This window comes from Triticum urartu, chromosome 3, assembly GCF_003073215.2.
Source record: "Triticum urartu cultivar G1812 chromosome 3, Tu2.1, whole genome shotgun sequence".
Lineage (NCBI taxonomy): Eukaryota > Viridiplantae > Streptophyta > Magnoliopsida > Poales > Poaceae > Triticum > Triticum urartu.
The window spans coordinates 744,588,438-744,600,912 of NC_053024.1; positions in this window are offsets into that span (position 1 = coordinate 744,588,438).

Sequence of the window (12,475 nt, forward strand, 5' to 3'; positions counted from 1 at the left end):
GATACCTGGATTGAGGACTACCGAGTGGCTATTCAGATTGGCGGCGGCAATGACGAAGTGGCCATGAAACACCTGCCTCTTATGTTGGAGGGATCGGCCAGAGCATGGCTGAATCAGTTAGCACCCAGCTGTTGGGGAACGTAGTAATTTCAAAAAAATTCCTACGCACACGCAAGATCATGGTGATGCATAGCAACGAGAGGGGAGAGTGTGATCTACATACCCTTGTAGACCGACAGCGGAAGCGTTATGACAACGCAATTGATGTAGTCGTACGTCTTCACGGCCCAACAGATCAAGCACCGAAACTACGGCACCTCCGAGTTTTAGCACACGTTCAGCTCGATGACGATCCCCAGACTCCGATCCAGCAAAATGTCGGGGAAGAGTTCCGTCAGCACGACGGTGTGGTGACGATCTTGATGTTCTACCGTCGCAGGGCTTCGCCTAAGCACCGCTACAATATTATTGAGGATTATGGTGGAAGGGGCCACCGCACACGGCTAAAAGAACGGTCATGAAGATCAACTTGTGTGTCTATGGGGTGCCCCCTGCCCCCGTATATAAAGGAGTGGAGGAGGGGAGGGCCGGCCCTCTCTATGGCGCGCCCTAGGGGAGTCCTACTCCCACCGGGAGTAGGATTCCCCCTTTCCTAGTCCAACTAGGAGTCCTTCCAAGTATTAGGAGTAGGAGACAAGGAAGGGGAAGAGGGAAGAGAAGGAAGGAGGGGGCGCCGCCCCTCCCCCTAGTCCAATTCGGACTAGTCAATGGGGGGGGGGCGCGGCCTGCCTCTCCCTTTCCCCTAAAGCCCAATAAGGCCCATATACTTCTTCCCCCGTATTCCCGTAACTCCCCGGTACTCCGAAAAATACCCGAACCGCTCGGAACCTTTCCGATGTCCGAATATAGTCGTCCAATATATCGATCTTTACGTCTCGACCATTTCGAGACTCCTCGTCATGTCCCTAATCTCATCCGGGACTCCGAACTCCTTCGGTACATCAAAATGCATAAACTCATAATAACTGTCATCGTAACGTTAAGCGTGCGGACCCTACGGTTCGAGACCAATGTAGACATGACCGAGACACGTCTCCAGTCAATAACCAATAGCGGGACCTGGATGCCCATATTGGCTCCTACATATTCTACGAAGATCTTTATCGGTCAGACCGCATAACAACATACGTTGTTCCCTTTGTCATCGGTATGTTACTTGCCCGAGATTCGATCGTCGGTATCCAATACCTAGTTCAATCTCGTTACCGGCAAGTCTCTTTACTCGTTCCGTAATACATCATCCCGCAACTAACTCATTAGTTGCAATGCTTGCAAGGCTTATGTGATGTGCATCACCGAGAGGGCCCAGAGATACCTCTCCGACAATCGGAGTGACAAATCCTATTCTCGAAATACGCCAACCCAACATCTACCATTGGAGACACCTGTAGAGCTCCTTTATAATCATCCATTTACGTTGTGACGTTTGGTAGCACACAAAGTGTTCCTCCGGCAAACGGGAGTTGCATAATCTCATAGTCATAGGAACATGTATAAGTCATGAAGAAAGCAATAGCAACATACTAAACGATCGGGTGCTAAGCTAATGGAATGGGTCATGTCAATCAGATCATTCAACTAATGATGTGACCTCGTTAATCAAATAACAACTCTTTGTTCATGGTTAGGAAACATAACCATCTTTGATTAACGAGCTAGTCAAGTAGAGGCATACTAGTGACACTCTGTTTGTCTATGTATTCACACATGTATTATGTTTCCGGTTAATACAATTCTAGCATGAATAATAAACATTTATCATGATATAAGGAAATAAATAATAACTTTATTATTGCCTCTAGGGCATATTTCCTTCATATACATCTCGCTCCCTGCATCGGCGGCCCCGAATTTAGATTCGAGCGCCTCCCACAAGTCCTTGGCGACATGCATGTAAATATGCATCGACCAATTTATCTCCGATCACGCTAAGAACTGCTCCGAGAAACACAACGGTAGCCTCCTTGAACGCCTTCTCCTCTTCAGGAGCAATCGTTCCCATGGAGACACCGGTGAACCAGAACACATTCATAGCCGTGAGCCATAACGTGGTCTTAGTCTGCCAACGCTTAAAGTATGTACCAGTAAACTTATCCGGTTTCAGTGCAGCGGCAAAGCCACTTGCCGAAAAATTCCTACACATAATAGGTTTTTGGATTGTTGAGTAAATAGGCAATTTCTCGATTAAATTAATCCACGAGTAAATCACTAGCACAAGATTGACACAAATAAACACATACTGATATTCAGTCAAGCTAGCACATACTACGCTAATTGCAGAAAGATCTACGTATAACGCTAGCATGGCTAAATCAGAAAACAGTAGGAGCGGGATAAACGAGTTATACCCTCCAGTAGGCCATGCAGAGGCCGCGGCTTTGGTGGCGGTAGCGGCGTCCTCGGCGGCCTTTTTGTCGTCTTCAGCTTTCTCGGCGGCGGCACGTTCGGCGTCGGTGGACATGTTGATGATGAAGGTGATGCGGACGTAGAGGAAGTAGACGATCGGAAGCGAGCAGTCGCGTATTCGCTGCCCAAAAACCTATTCGCCCCTCACCCCGTACAGGAACCAGAAGGGTGTGGTTTCGGAGACCTGCTCTCCCGTCGACCGTGTACGCGGCGGACGGGATGGAGTCACCGGCGGCAGCAGCAGCAAGGGAACAACGGTGGGCCGTGACAGCCCACGATCCGACGTCTCAGATTGTGGCCCAGCGGTCAGAGAACTCTCCGTTAGTGACTGGCAAAAATAAGCGCGTATGTGTGAGCTCCGCTCGGCTCAATCCCGCGGCGCGGCGCGGCGTGGCGAGGCGCGCGGCGGAGGAGGAGTGCGCGAGGGCCTCTTCTCTTCTCAAGCTCCAATAGCATGTAGAAGACAAACCCTTATAAATCACTCCAACTCTCCTTCCACTAGAGGGATGAGACTAAACTTCCCACTACACCTAGTGCCATATAACCCACATGGGCCCTTAGAGATTTTTCAGAAATTGCTATATGGGCCTAGAGCCCATTTCAAATTTCAGCAGACTTTATTTCGGGCTAACATGCTTACATTTCTTATATTCATGAACATCCAATTTTGGAATTCATGTGACTGTAAACCAAAGAAGTGTCCCCTTTCATGATATTTTTATCATATTTGTATATCAGTTACTCATTTCATGTTTTTATTTATTCTTCGTTTGTCTATTTTAATTTGTTTGTTTTCTTTTCTTTATAATTTAGATTTTAGTTTATTCGTTGCAGCTCTATAATTCACACAATTTGAATTGTATTATCACTTGTAAGCATGCATCCTTTACTATGACCGGATCCATACACATACACATGGGGATTTCCTTTGCATTGATTGCTAGTAAATCTTCTTGCTATTACTTCAGGGCAATCCGATGCAACAAACATGTTGAGACGGGGGGCATTGTTTTAGTGGATTTTGCTTGGTGGCAGGCGGTAATCGTGTCTATTTTGGAAGCTGCGCATTTTGTACTGTGACCTGATAGGACTGCTATGTTTGTATTTTAGGACAATCATAACACTGCTATGTGAAACATCTAGATTTCTTTTAATCCTATTAGTTGTATATTAACCAATTCCACTGTTATTATTGTTGTATCTCTATGATTAACATGGAGGCTCATATGATGCTTCCGATTAGTAAAAATAAGGTATAAGATAGTATATTGCTATCTTTAGCAGCGCCCTCGACTAAAAGGAAACTATTCCATTCCTAATTAACAAGATTGATGCCACTAACAGGTGTGATTTATAATGAAAATATCGCCAGGTCACAGAAAAACGTGACACTAGAAAAATACTCGAAAATATTTCATGAAATAAATTAGATTTGTGTCATACTCGTTAGCGCACTGTCTATTTTGTGAAGTTGTGGGTTAAATACCTTATATTATGCTTTTTTTGTTTTTCATCCATTTTAAATTTTTCCACTATTTTCATATGAAGTGATTGTTGCTAATTTCTTTCAAAATTTAAAATTTTATTCAGGTTTTGGAGATGGAAATACGGAAAAAGGATTTAGAGGGTTGGTCATCGGACGATTTTTAAGTGATACGAGAGTTGGGAGAAAAGATTTTTGCCCCCGTGATTTTCTCTCAAGTCACGAAAGATTTGGAGAAGTGTTTCCTTATCTGGCCGAGGCAAGAGGTGACCGGTTGCAGCTTCCTTTATTTACAAAAGCTAATTATTTGGTCCCACCATTTAATAAAATCAACAGTTCATATATATCCTTATCTACCGGAGGTAAGAGGGACCATGTTAAAATGCTTATAAAACAAACATAATCCTTGCTCGCTACATAGCACGGTGCATTAGTGGGGTGTCCACAGGCCGAGCCTAAATGTTCGGCACATTACACCCTTCCATGTCTATCCGTAACAAATGGATCTAAATGTAGTGACAAATAAATATGATTGCGCCGATCTGACTGACGATTGGCAAATCCGAACGATGAAGGAATCGAAAATCATGAAGGAAATTATTACTCAAATCCAACCCAATCAAGCTCAATCGTCCGATTCATAATTATATTACTAATTGACAAGATAAGCATGCATCAACCTCTATGATATATAGAAGGCCGTGAGGAGATCCAGATTGATCATCCTGCAACAGCGGGCAGGTTGCTCGCACCTAACAAACATGGCAAGACAGTTCGTCGTGATGACGATGGTACCGTTGCTGCTGCATATCCGATACACCACCGCTTATTCAGCAGGTGGCATGAGTTCCGCAAGGACAGAAGGCAAAGTAGGAAGTTTCCCTCCACCAATCCCGGCGGACCCCTTACCATCAAGCCTGAAGTCCTCGTTCCCGTTGCCGCCATCAGTGCAAGCCCATCCTCGCCGCCGTCGCCCGCCAGCAACACCACCGCTGTATTACGTGCCACCTCACTACCACGTGCCGCCACCGGTGCATGCCGACCTCGCTTCCTAGTTAGTATTTCCTCTGTAAACTAATATAAGAGCGTTTAGATCACTAAAGTTGTAATCTAAACGTTTTTATATTAGTTTACGGACGAAGTAACTCTTAAGCTACTATATGTATGCATCAGGAAGGTGCATTCACATTAGTAGAAAACAAGGCTTTGGTCCAGGCCGGCTCAGCTCATTAGACCCGGTTCAGTCCAGAACCGAGACCAATGTGGGCATTGGTCCCGGTTCATGAGCCCAGGGGGCCCGCCGGGCCACGTGGGCCATTGGTCCCGGTTCATCTGGACCTTTTGGTCCCGGTTGGTTGGATGAACCGGGACCAATGGGTCTCGCTCCTGGCCCACCACCATTGGTCCCGGTTGGTGGCTTGAACCGAGACCAAAGGCTCCCCGTTAGTCCCGGCTCATGCCACCAACCGGGACCAATGAGGTGCCTATATATACCCCTCGCTCGCGAGCAGAGCACCCCAGTGCTCTGTTTTTCTCTGGCCGAGGGGGAGAGGGCTTGGTGGTGCTCTAGCTCACCTCCTATGCACACAAGGTGTTCGATGAAATGTCCGAGCCACACTACTTAAGCTTTCTCCTCTCCAAGCTCGACCTCCAAACTCCATTTTTCATAATATTTGTCTAGGTTTAGCGGTCCGTCACGCCCCATCCCCGTCTTCACCGCCGTCGATCACCCGCACTGAGCTCATCGCCGGCACCACCGTGGTGAGCCTCTTGTTTTATCTTCTTTCTGAAAGGAAAAATATTCTTACTTGCATGTTTACATAGATACTTGTATTATTTTCTTATTTTTATTATTGCATCTTATATAGTGCGATGGTTTTGGTATCCGCCCCCGTCGGCCCTCGTCCTGTCTATGATTCGGATGTGGTATATATATTATCTTTATAACTATTGGTTCATTTATTGTTTATGAAAATTATGCCGACCAACGTGACATAGATTTTATTTATGTAGGATGTATGTGAATCGGAAATGCCAACCGACCCTATTGTCGAGAGGTTAAATTTAGTTGAAGAAGAAAACAATTTGGAAGGAAAAAATAAAAAAATTGAGGAGGAGAAGATGATATTGGAGTTGCATGTTGCGGATGTCGTCGATGATCACAAGATCAAGATGGATGCAATGGCTTGAAGATTAGAAAGATTAGAAAATATGCCATTCATACCGAGGCTTGGTATCATTATGCCGTTGGATCAATTGTTACCTTGGTTGCGATTATGATCGCATTTGTTGTTGCATTGAAATGTTACATAGTTTCAATGTATGGTTTAATTTAGATGCTCTGGAGAGCTATATGTTGTTAATGAGAACTATGTATGTACTTTGTTTTAATGTGATGATGAACTTCTATTAATTTGGTACTTATCTATCACGCAGATCGACCTTGATTGGTGAAAGACACAATTCCGCGAGTACTAGGATGCTTAGTTTCTCGAAAACAACTGAGGAAACAAGAAGTAATATATATTGTTTTCATACACCGAATGTGGATTAGGTTACTATACAGAAACTCTTCTCCACTGCTTTAATGGTTTCATGTACAACTAAATTAGGGCCATTGGAGAAATAGGTGTTATGATGAAACGGCAGATATACGATGAATATGTCCCATGATACGGTATGCGAACTGGGGAAGCGTGGTGAAGATAAGAGGAACAACAATTTGAAACTTAACGGTGAGTGTAGACAAGAGTCTAGACGCTGTCCGTATAACATAAAACAATTGGACCGGTTCTGATCCCAGAGGCGCCGGACACGCATTGTCGTCTCTGACCATTTTGGTCGGTTTGGTTGGATGAACCGGACCGTATGGGCTCGATCATGCACCAACATTGGTCCGTTGTGCTGAACGAGACAAGTCTTAGTATACCCACGGTCATGCACAACCGCGGACAATGGGCATAATTACACTAGCAACTCGGTACGAGACGCATGCTTGTTTTTTCTGGCGAGGAGAGGGCTTGGTGGTGCTCTAGCTCACCTCCTATGCACACAAGGTGTTCGATGGAATGCCCGAGCCACACTACTTAAGCTTTCTCCTCTCCAAGCTCCATTTTCCTAATATTTGTCTAGGTTTAGCGGTCCGTCACGCCCCGTCCCCGTCTTCACCGCCGTCGATCACCCGCGCCGAGCTCATTCGCCGGCACCACCGTGGTGAGCCTCTTGTTTTATCTTCTTTCTGAAAGGAAAAATATTCTTACTTGTATGTTTACATAGATACTTGTATTATTTTCTTACTTTTATTATTGCATCTTATATAGTGCGATGGTTTTGGTATCCGCCCCCGTCGGCCCTCGTCCTGTCTATGATTCGGATGTGGTATATATATTATCTTTATAACTATTGGTTCATTTATTGTTTATGAAAATTATGCCGACCAACGTGACATAGATTTTATTTATGTAGGATGTATGTGAATCGGAAATTCCAACCGACCCTATTGTCGAGAGGTTAAATTTAGTTGAAGAAGAAAACAATTTGAAAAAAAATTGAGGAGGAGAAGATGATATTGGAGTTGCATGTTGCGGATGTCGTCGATGATCACAAGATCAAGATGGATGCAATGCGCTTGAAGATTAGAAAGATTAGAAAATATGCCATTCATACCGAGGCTTGGTATCATTATGCCGTTGGATCAATTGTTACCTTGTTGCGATTATGATCGCATTTGTTTTCGCATTGAAATGTTTTACATAGTTTCAATGTATGGTTTAATTAATTAGATGCTCTGGAGAGCTATATGTTGTTAGATGAGAACTATGTATGCACTTTGGTTTTAATGTGATGATGAACTTCTATTAATTTGGACACTTAATTATATATAATGCACGCAGATGAACCAATGGATGTACGGTGACAGACACACCGCGAGTACATTAAGGGCGTGCATGAGTTTCTCGATGCGGCTGAGGCAAACAAGCAGAATGGTTTTATGTGTTGTCCATGCACTGAATGTGGGAATACGAGGTCTTACTCTAACCGGAAAATCCTTCACTCCCACCTGCTTTACAAGGGTTTCATGCCACACTATAATGTTTGGACGAGGCACGGAGAAATAGGGGTTATGATGGAAGACGGCGAAGAAGAAGAGTATGATGACAACTATGTGCCCCCTGAATACGGTGATGCTGCAACGGGGGGAGCTGGTGAAGATCAAGAGGAACCAGACGATGTGCCCAATGATGCTGCACGGGTGAAGCTGCTGAAGATCAAGAGGAACCAGACGATGTGCCCGATGATGATGATCTCCGCCGGGTCATTGTCGATGCAAGGACGCAATGCATTAGTCAAAAGGAGAAGCTGAAGTTCGATCGCATGTAGAGGATAAAAAAGGGTTGTACCAATGTGCGAAGATGATGCAACCACAAGTGATACCAGTAATGGATTGCTGAACAGCGAAGCAGAGAATGACTGTGGGTAAGATTTGAGAAGCTCTGAAAATATTGAAAGAAGAGCTTCCGAACACGAAATGCCGCACAGTAATACACGCAGTCAAAGAAGGCGTATGCATCCGATGGAGAGTGGAGAAGATAGCATGCTGCCTATGACGCACTTACCCGGGTGCATACAGGGATATCTGAACGCATCCGTTATAGACAGTGCATTGCGGTATAAAATCAAACGATACAGGTGAGTTGACGGCTGAGCCCCCAGCAATAGTCTGCAGGATGATGTGAGCTCTTAATACCTTCAGGTTGAAACGTCTCTTAGATACGAAGAGATAGCCAAGTTGATGCGATGCACGGAGAAGAAGATAAAAATAGGAAGTCTGAGAGCAACCGCTACGTGCAGTGAAAAATGAGAGAAAGTTCGTGATGATTTGAAGGACACAGATGTATGGTTAGCTTAGCGCAGATGGATTAATCTTTGGAGCAGTAGACAATCAACAGCACCTGACCGGACTCTATGTAAATGTTCAACTTACACTCTTGGATGTGCAATGAAGAGGAGTTCAAAATGCCATTCTCATCAAGCTAGACCGGCAACGATTGATGTGTCTAGGCATTAGTAGAAAGACTTTACGCTGTGAATGGAAAAGTGTACTACGGTGAATGAGCACATGAAGAGGAATTTTAACCTTTAGGTCGTTGCTAGTTACGTGACATAACAACAACGATTGCCGTCCCAATAACCTTTAGGACAGCGAACAAAGATACAGCGATAGCCGCACTGATATTAATGACATGAAGTATCCAATACATGGACAGACAGGAAGCAATGTGTCTGACGCGATATTATCCGACAACCATCATGTCGAAGAACGAACATTCTAAGGCAGAGATACGGAAAAAGCCGCAGCGCACCGTGATCCGTGCTTATGTATGTGTCAAGATTTACACTATGTAATTCTTGAAAGGGTCGTGACTATGCTTTCGCGAATGACGCTGAGGTCAACGCACCCATGTGGAGGAAGAAGATCTATATTTGGACCTACCCTACTGGAAAGACCTAGAGGTCCGCTCCTCAATCGACGTGATGCACGTGACGAAGAACCTTTGCGTGAACCTGCTAGGCTTCTTGGGCGTGTATGGGAAGACAAAAGATACACCTGAGGCACGGGAGGACCTGCAACGTTTGCACGAAAAAGACGGCATGCCTCCGAAGCAGTATAAAGGTCCTGCCAGCTACGCTCTTACGAAAGAAGAGAAAGAAATCTTCTTTGAATGCCTGCTCAGTATGAAGGTCACGACTGGCTTCTCGTCGAATATAAAGGGAATAATAAATATGCCAGAGAAAAAGTTTCAGAACCTAAAGTCTCATGACTGCCACGTGATTATGACAACTGCTTCCGGTTGCATTGAGGGGGCTTCTACCGGAAAACGTCCGATTAGCCATTGTGAAGCTATGTGCATTCCTCAATGCAATCTCTCAGAAGGTGATCGATCCAGAAATCGTACCAAGGCTAAGGAGTGATGTGGCGCAATGTCTTGTCAGTTTCGAGCTGGTGTTCCCACCATCCTTCTTCAATATCATGACGCACGTCCTAGTTCATCTAGTCGAGATTGTCATCTGGGGCCCGTATTTCTACACAATATGTTCCTTTGAGAGGTTCATGGGAGTCCTAAAGAAATATGTCCGTAACCGCGCTAGGCCAGAAGGAAGCATCTCCATGGGCCATCAAACAGAGGATGTTATCGGGTTTTGTGTTGACTTCATTCCTGGCCTTAAGAAGATAGGTCTCCCTAAATCGCGGTATGAGGGGAGACTGACTGGAAAAGGCACTCTTGGAAGAGACTCAATAATATGCAGGGACGGATATTCTTGGTCTCAAGCACACTACACAGTTCTACAGAACTCTATTGGTGACCCCGTATGTCGATGAACACAAGAACTGCGCTCCAAACACCCGAGCAGTGACGACTGGATTACATGTGAACACATCAGGACTTTCAGCAGTTGGTTGGAAACACGTCTCAAGGTGAAAATTTTGTAGAGTTTATATGTGTCAGGGGACATCTTACGTATAGACTCAGGCTAGATAAATGAAAACTTTTAAGATCGAACCCAAATCAAAGAGACCAACACAACACGTGTCCGCTGGATGCGCACCGAAGACGGAAAGACACATATTAGGTTACATAGTGGGACATATGGAACTGACAAGATATCTAAGTCATTGTTTAAGTCAAATGTCAACTTTTAGTCGCGGTGAGATAGACCACACAGTACGGAATGCAACAGTGATTGAAAAATCTTGGTACACGTGCGAACGTTGTCCTAAAGCACTGTGTGGCACATGTATCTATGTGACGGAATGTTACCAAAACGAAGAGAAGAACGATAAGGTGAATACATATAACGATGAGACCAAGCGAACTATTATTTCAGAAAAATGGCTTCTAGGGTGGACGGCAAGACCACTTAAAGTAGAAAAGTTTCATGAACTCCTCTTCATGTCAGGCTGACCAAGCATCTGATAACAATGAGATAATCCCATGTTACAGTGCATAAGCTGAACAAGAAAATAAGATTCCGCAACTTTGTAACACACGAACATGCTACCATTGTCCGTTTTGTACATGCACATGCTATGTGGGTGAAATTATGATCATCCCAACTTTCAACTTTTTCAGAGTTCATTTGAAATGCTTTCATGTCTTATGGTTCGGCCCTCGTAATACCATGACCATTAGTCCCTGGCCCATGCCAACTACTTTCAACTTTCTAAAACTAATGGCACTAACAGAAAGTTTATAATTTTGCTCCTCGCCCCTGGCCCATGACCATTAGTCCCGGTTTGTGCCACAAACCGGGACTAAAGGGTTGGTCCTCGTTGCGGGCAGAGTTTAGTCCCACCTCGCCAACCGAAGGGGGCTCACACCGGTTTATAAGCCCTTCCCTCTCTGCCTTGTTGAGCTCCTCTCAAAGTGAAAATAGATGCCCTAATAGAGAAAAGTTTAACCTAAATTCATAGTGAATTTCTCTGAAATTCATAGAAATTTACTAGGAATTTAGGTTGAATTTTCTCTAAGCGCATCTATTCTCATTTTTAGTAAGTTAATCACAAACTTGTGATTCAAACAATTTTCAAAGAATTCAAATTTTAACTATGAAAACTAATGGCACTAACGGAAAGTTTATAATTTTTCTAAAACTAATGGCACTAACAGAAAGTTTATAATTTTTCTAACCTAAAAGCAAACAGAATTAAAAATTAAATCAAAAAACAAAAGAAAATAAATAATGCAAAAAACAAATCGAAAAAACAGGAAAAAACTATTTTTATAGTAAAGTTAATCACAAAATAAAATAAATAAAGCAACAAAGAAAACAAAAAAACTAAAAAAGTGTTTTCAAATTTGAAAACTAATGGCATTAACAAAAAGTTTATAATTTTTCTAAAACTAAAAGCATAAGAATTAAAAAAAAAGCAAAAAACAAAAGAAATAAATAGCAACAAAAAAACAAAAAAATGCCACCTACTGGCCACACGCTGAATACGACTAGAATCCACACTCCAGGATTCAGGCCCGCAGCAGGCCCAGTAGGCCCACAGGCATTGCAGTGACAGATTAGGCCTGAAAGCCTGCAGTTGAGAGGAGCTCGGGAGGGTGGGCGCAGCAGCGCTTATAAACCACTCCCGAGCCCTCTCAACTAGCGAGGTGGGACTAAACTTTTGGGCGCGGGGCAGCACAAGGCCATTGGTCCCGGTTGGTGGCACCAACCGGGACCATAGGCCTCTGCTTCCCGCCCTTTCGGCTGCTTAAAAGAGATCTATGGTCCCGGTTGGTGGCACGAACCGGGACCATAGGTGTGCATTGGTACCGGTTCGTGCCACGAACCGGGACCATTGCTCTGGGTATATAAGGTAGCACTTGTGAAAATTTCGCCAACCGCTCCCATTCCCCCCGACGCCCCCAGGCCGTTCGTCGTCGTCGTCGCCGCCCCGAGCCCGTCGTCGCCCGCTCCCCGTCGCCGTCGCCCCGCGCCGCCGCAGGCCTTGTCCCTGTCGCTGCTTGTGTCGTC